The following is a 6,000-nucleotide window of genomic DNA, read 5'->3' on the forward strand; positions in this document are numbered from 1 at the left end:
GCCAGGTAAAAAGCAGAGAGACAAGTATTAACAAACTAGTAATTTCCAAGCAGTTTCATACAACCTTGGAAAAGTTCCAAATATCATTCAATGCATCACTCAGGTTTACACTCACAGATGGCACCTTTGAAGACAAATCACAGTTAAGTGGTACTTATAGACCTAATAACACAGAAATAATGATTGCATTTTAATGGGAGTTCACCACTCCTTAAATAAAAACTACATTAAGACAGACATTATTAGTGTCTACTAGAAAAAGTGATCAGATACTGCAATTTTATTTATTTTTAATTTATACACAGAGATATGAAATAATCTGAAATAATCTCAGAAAGTTAAGAAATACTACTGGGCACAGAATCATAAAACTAAAGATGTTACTTTTTCATGCTTGCTGAGAGCATTTTGGAGTTAAAATTCAAACGTTATGTTCTCATGGAGAAAAAAAGTGCAAACAGTAACAGTTTCATCAAGATAATTCGAAAGACAGCATTACTTGCTAAAAACAGATGGGTGAAAATGCTCCTTTTAGCACAATACACACAAATGTAAGGCATAAACGCACATATGCCTACAGGTATGGAGGTGCGTGTACATGTTCCAGGAAAATACAGACCAGTGAGCCTCACCTTCACCCATGGAAAAGCAATGGAGAGGCTCATCCCAGAGGTCATCTCTAGGCACTTACAATATGATGATCTGGAGCAGTCAGCACAGATTTACCAAAGGGAAATCAGGCTTGACTGATAGCATTCTATGATGTCATAACTGAATGGGTAGATGCAGGAAGACCCGTGGTCTACCTTGACCCTAGTACGGCTTTTGACACTGTCTCCCATAACATCCTTGTGAGCAAGCTCAAGAAGTGCAGGGTAGAAGAACAGACAGTGAGATGGATTAGGAACTGGTTACAAAATAGAGTCCAAAGAGTGGTGGTCCAAAGAGTGCCAAGTCCAGCTGGAGAGCTGTAACTAGTGGAGTCCCCCAGGGATCAGTGCTGGGTCCGGTCCAGCTTGACATCATCATCAATGACACTGATGAAAGGACAGAGCGTCTGCTCAACAAATTTGCTGATGATACCAAGCTGGGAGGCTTGGCTGATAAACCTGAAGGCTGTGTGGTCAGTCAGTGAGATGTGGACAGACTGAGAACTGGGCAAAGAGGAACCTAATGAGGTTCAACAAGGATAAGTGTGGAGTCCTGCATCTGGGAAGGAATAATAAAGTGCACCACTACAGGTAAGGAGGTGATCTGCTAGACAGCAGCCCTGTGGAGAAGGACCTGGGAGTCCTGGTGGATAACGACTTAAACATGGGTCAGCAATGTGCCCTTGTGGCCAAGAGGGCAAATGGTATCTTGAGGTGCATTAAGAGGAGTGTGCCCAGATCCAGGGAGGTTCTCCTCCCCCTCTACTCTGCTACAAGGATGATGAAGCATGTACCCCATGAGGAGAAACTGAGAGACCTGAGGCTTTTTAGTCTGGCAAAGAAAAGAGAAGACAGAGGGGATTTATTAAATATTTATAAATATCTGAGGGCTGGGTGTCAAGAGGGAGGGGATAGGCTCTTCTCACTTGCACCCTGAGATAGGACAAGGGGCAATGGATATAAACTACAGCACAGGAAGTTCCACCTCAACATGAGGAGGAATTTATTTACTGTGAGGGTCACAGAGCACTGGAATAGGCTCCCCAGAGAGGTTGTGGAGTCTCCTTCTCTGGAGACTTTCAAGACCCATCTGGATGGGTTCCTATGCAGCCTGTGCTAGATTCTATGGACCTGCTCTGGCAGGAGGGTTGAACTAGACCTCCAGAGGTACCTTCCAACCCCTAACATCCTGTGATCTGAGTAAGTGCATTTCATACAAAGTTTATTTTAATCTTGCCTACTTATACAGAATTAAATGCAGCATTTTCATCATCCTTTATCAAGTCAGTTAATTTTCTCAGTGTACAAGTGACAACATCCACATTCAGTTAAATTTGTTTCTCCAACTAAAAGTCTTAAAGAAAACTATCTGATGCACCATAAAAATAAGATGTAGGAAAGCAGAGTATTTCTAAAAGTAGGAGGCAACTTCCTTAGCATTTTCATTTTTCAAAACAAAAGAGAATACCTCCTGACAGGAGAGCTACTTGTTGAACACAGTGTGGGCCACTGAAGAACAGATTACATATGTTTAACCTTTGACAGCCCTTCCAATGCAGTTACTATACCTTCAGTGCCCTATCAGACCCAGATGCAGAGGTAATGGACAACTGTTCAGAACAGCAGAGCTGCAGCTCTAGGGAACTTAGAAAGGCAGACACACATTCACATTCCAGCAGCTACAGTCCTCCATTTGTTACTTTACAACCACAGCTAACTTCCTACACAAGAAAACCACCCTACTTAAATAGATTCAGGGTACCAAATCTAAGCAGCTTTCACAATCAAAGCAGAGATGTTTGTTGCCTTCTAGTTGCAAGCTACTCTGATATCTTCAAATGCTGGGGCAAAAAGAGACAAGGAAGATACCGCACTCCTATCTTCTCAGATCAAGGCCACTGCTCTTCAGGGCAACTAGTACATACAGATGAAACAAAATGTGCCTACACTGCTGAAAAGCCATGAACCAGGCCTTGCTTCGAAGCATTCTAAGGAATATGCATGTCAGAGACTGCTGGTATACATGACTGCAAAAGAAGGGGTAGGGTATAAACTGGTTTAACACTCTACCTCCAACTTGCAAAAAAAGGTAAAAAAAAAATTGGGCAATGATGAGATTTATAGAATCTATTGTAACAATTTCAGAAGTAGTTCAGGCAAATTGGTAACAATGGTTGACAGTACTGAATAATGTTCAGCTATCAGCAGGAACTGGACTGCACTTTTTTTTTTATTAACTGAAGGATATTTCTATTTCCCTGGGTTGCTGGCATAGAAAATCCCAACAGTGAACTAACAAAAGACCATGCTTCAATCATTTTGGTGCAAACATGGGAAGTCAGTCCATGAAAATTCTTCCAGCAGTGTTTTTCACCCCCATTAATGTAATGGATGCTTAAATACAACATTAAAATCACCCTTTAATTACTAAAAGCCAAAGTCCCTTATCTTAAGGTTTTTTGCATACTTTTTTTTTTTTATTCAGGACAGTGGAAAACTGAGAAGATTCTGTAAGGAATCCCTGTAACAGGTTTAAAAAACAAAAACTCCAACAGGTATTTGTAACTGGAGCCAAACCATCATGTCATGAACAGAACCATCTAACAGTTTTATAAAACCAGAGGGCAGAACTTATGCATCAACTGAGCCAAACTACAGTTTGTCAAAAGCAGAAAGAAAACTCTATTATGTGGCTATTTCAGAAGTGATAGCTGAGTAACTGGAAGATAAAACTTACATCTTCTTGTTGAGTCAGACTAAACAACCTTCACAGACTGTGTTTTAGCACTATAAATTCACATTAAAAAAAAAAAAATCAAAATCCTGAAAAAGTGTTCCCAATCTTAAAGACAATTTGAGTGTGAGAAAAACCAGTGAACCCAGATTTGTTGCTATTAAAAAGGTCTGAAAAACATTCTCTTTCAAGACCACTTGCAAGAGAAATTTCCTCCTCCACCACTTCCCAATCCCACCCAAGGCAACAGCTGCTGTCTGTTCTGCTGATTCACGAACAGACCTTAAGGTAAGTGGAATGTGAAAGAAAACTGAGGTATTTCTTATTTGGACCAGTTATCACTTCTGAAATTGCCGTATCAGCAAATATGCACCACTAAAGAAAAGCTGCAAAAGATTTAACACTGTGACTAAAAGCCTAAGTAGCTCCCTGCCCCATCCCCTTATTTCTCATTTTATCTAAAGGAAACAGAAAAACAAACACTGTATTCCTAGAAACTCTAAAGGAAACATTTGAAAAAGTATTTGGGATGATTTCCAAGTCTTTTCCATGTCACTGAAGAAGATACTATCCAATTTTGTAATCCTGTGAATCCCTAAATACAGTTAAAATAGAAGAACATTTATTACCATGTATAATCAGCCAAATCATAGCACTTTTTTGTCATCCTGTCATTTAAGAAGCCTACTATTTATTTCTGCTAAGATCTAAATAAATCCACAATAAAGTGACTAAATACTTCTCCTATCCTTCCCTCATGTGTAAGAGATTCTCAATACCACATAGTAAAACTCTTTAGTTAGATTACACTTCACTTAAAACTATGATCCACTGAAAGAAAATTAAAACCCCCAATATATTAGTGATACACAAACCATCAGACAGTAACTTAGCTAGATCTCCCTTTAAGATTTTGTAGCTAAAAAGCTACAAAATGACAATCTTAAAATAGCTGTTCAATAATCAGAGGCATTCTGATCCACTATATATAATTACTACTTAGATGTGCACAGTCTTAACTGTCTCTTGACATTTTAAAGAAACCATTCTTTGCCAACAGTGCCTAGTTACTGATACCAAACAAACAGTAACTACCTGGCCTTTCTCTCTGTTGACTCATTCTTCCTAAAAATTTAAGATTAATTAGCAGTCTAAAATACAAATATTCTGAGAAGGGAATCTATTTTAGCCCTATCGAAATCGTTTTCTTTTGAAGTTAGAAACGTGGAGATAGGTTGTTGAAGATAAGTTACATTTGGAGCTCAGGCTAATAATATTCTTTAATACTCACCAAAGGGGAAAAAGAAAATTAGGACACAATGTACTCTAAACCACAAGTACTGGAGAGTCTCTGAGTGGCTTGATAACCGTATCACTTCCAAGATTCAGCGTTACTCTGCGCAACTTGACTGATGTTTCAGTCTGTCGCGATTCCTTAAGAGCAGAGCTGGGCTTTACGCCGAGTCTCTCCATGAACTTCCTCCACAACTGCAAAGTCTTCCAGTTAAGTCCTGCTCTTCCACCAAACGCTCCCGGGATTTACAACTCCGGGTGGCCGGTTCAGCACTCCCCTCGTCAGAAGCCTGAAGCTCCCGGGAAAAAGAGCGACAGCAGTGTCTCCCCGGACCTGGATCTTTGTTCAGGGCAGCTCACGGCGGCGAAATCCCCGCGCCAACCCCGCTCACGTATCACCGGGCCGGGCTGCTACTCCCCCCGTTGCGCCTTCACAAAAGCTTAAGGCGCGGAGGGGGCCGGCGGTCTCCCGGGCACCGCGAATTGCCGCGGCCGCCCCCCTTTGTTTCCCCTCTCGCCCCAGGAGACGACGCTTCCCCCCGCCCCACACCTCGCAGCGGCCTGTCACGGGGGCCGAGCACCAGCCCCGGGCCGGTCCAGCCTCCCGGCCGGCACCACAACGAGGGCGGCGTGAGGAGGGAAGGGAGAAAACCCGAGGCCGGAGCCGGCCCCAAACCCCGCCCTCTGCCCGGCGGAGCGAAAAGAAGGAGAGAACGCTCGAGCCCGGCGGGCTCCGAGCGGAGGCGAAGGCCCCAGCGAGAGCGGGACGGCAGCACTGCCCTCCTCCCCTCCATTCCTCAGTCGCTCCCGCCAGCACCCTGCTCCAGCCCGCCGCCGGTCCACGTAGGAGAACAACCCCAAGCACTTTCCTTGGCCTCACGGAGACCCGAGGGAGGCGCCTGACCCCCGCCGCCTCGAGCCCCGACCCCCGCTGTTCACCTGGTACCGCGGCGTTCTCTCCTGCGGTCACTGCTCCGCGGCCACCCGCTTGAAGCGGACGTTCCGGTTCCCCACCTCAGGGCTTCCGGGAACGGCACAGGCCGTGCCGTTGAGGCCGAGGAGCGTCCGCCCGGACGGGAGGCGCGACCGGGGCGGGGGGAGGGGGGGCGGGCTCGGCGAGGCCCCGCTCAGCGGCCGCCCGGCCACATGTCCGCGCGCGGCCGGGAGTACGCAGCTCCGGCGGAGACCGCTGGGCGGCGCTGTTCTGCCGCCTTCCGCCGAGGGGGAGGGGCGGGGGAAGGCGGTGGCGTGGCAGCGGGAAGGCGGCGCAGAACCGCCAGCAAGCAGCCTCCAAACCGTCCCGCGCCGCAGCCGAGAGCATTG

General features: G+C 45.4%; 1 protein-coding gene across 1 annotated transcript in view; it reads right to left on the reverse strand.

Annotated features, from left to right (window-relative positions):
• The window catches only part of SCAF11 (SR-related CTD associated factor 11), a 50,410-nt gene extending 44,756 nt beyond the window's left edge, over nt 1-5,654 (reverse strand). The window contains exon 1 of the mRNA XM_054399392.1: nt 5,617-5,654. The gene's annotated coding sequence lies outside the window, so the exon portion shown is untranslated. The remainder of the gene's footprint in view (nt 1-5,616) is intronic.
• Between the last annotated feature and the right edge of the window lie 346 nt (nt 5,655-6,000).

The sequence above is a fragment of the Indicator indicator genome, chromosome 3 (genome assembly GCF_027791375.1).
Source record: "Indicator indicator isolate 239-I01 chromosome 3, UM_Iind_1.1, whole genome shotgun sequence".
In the NCBI taxonomy this organism is placed as follows: domain Eukaryota; kingdom Metazoa; phylum Chordata; class Aves; order Piciformes; family Indicatoridae; genus Indicator; species Indicator indicator.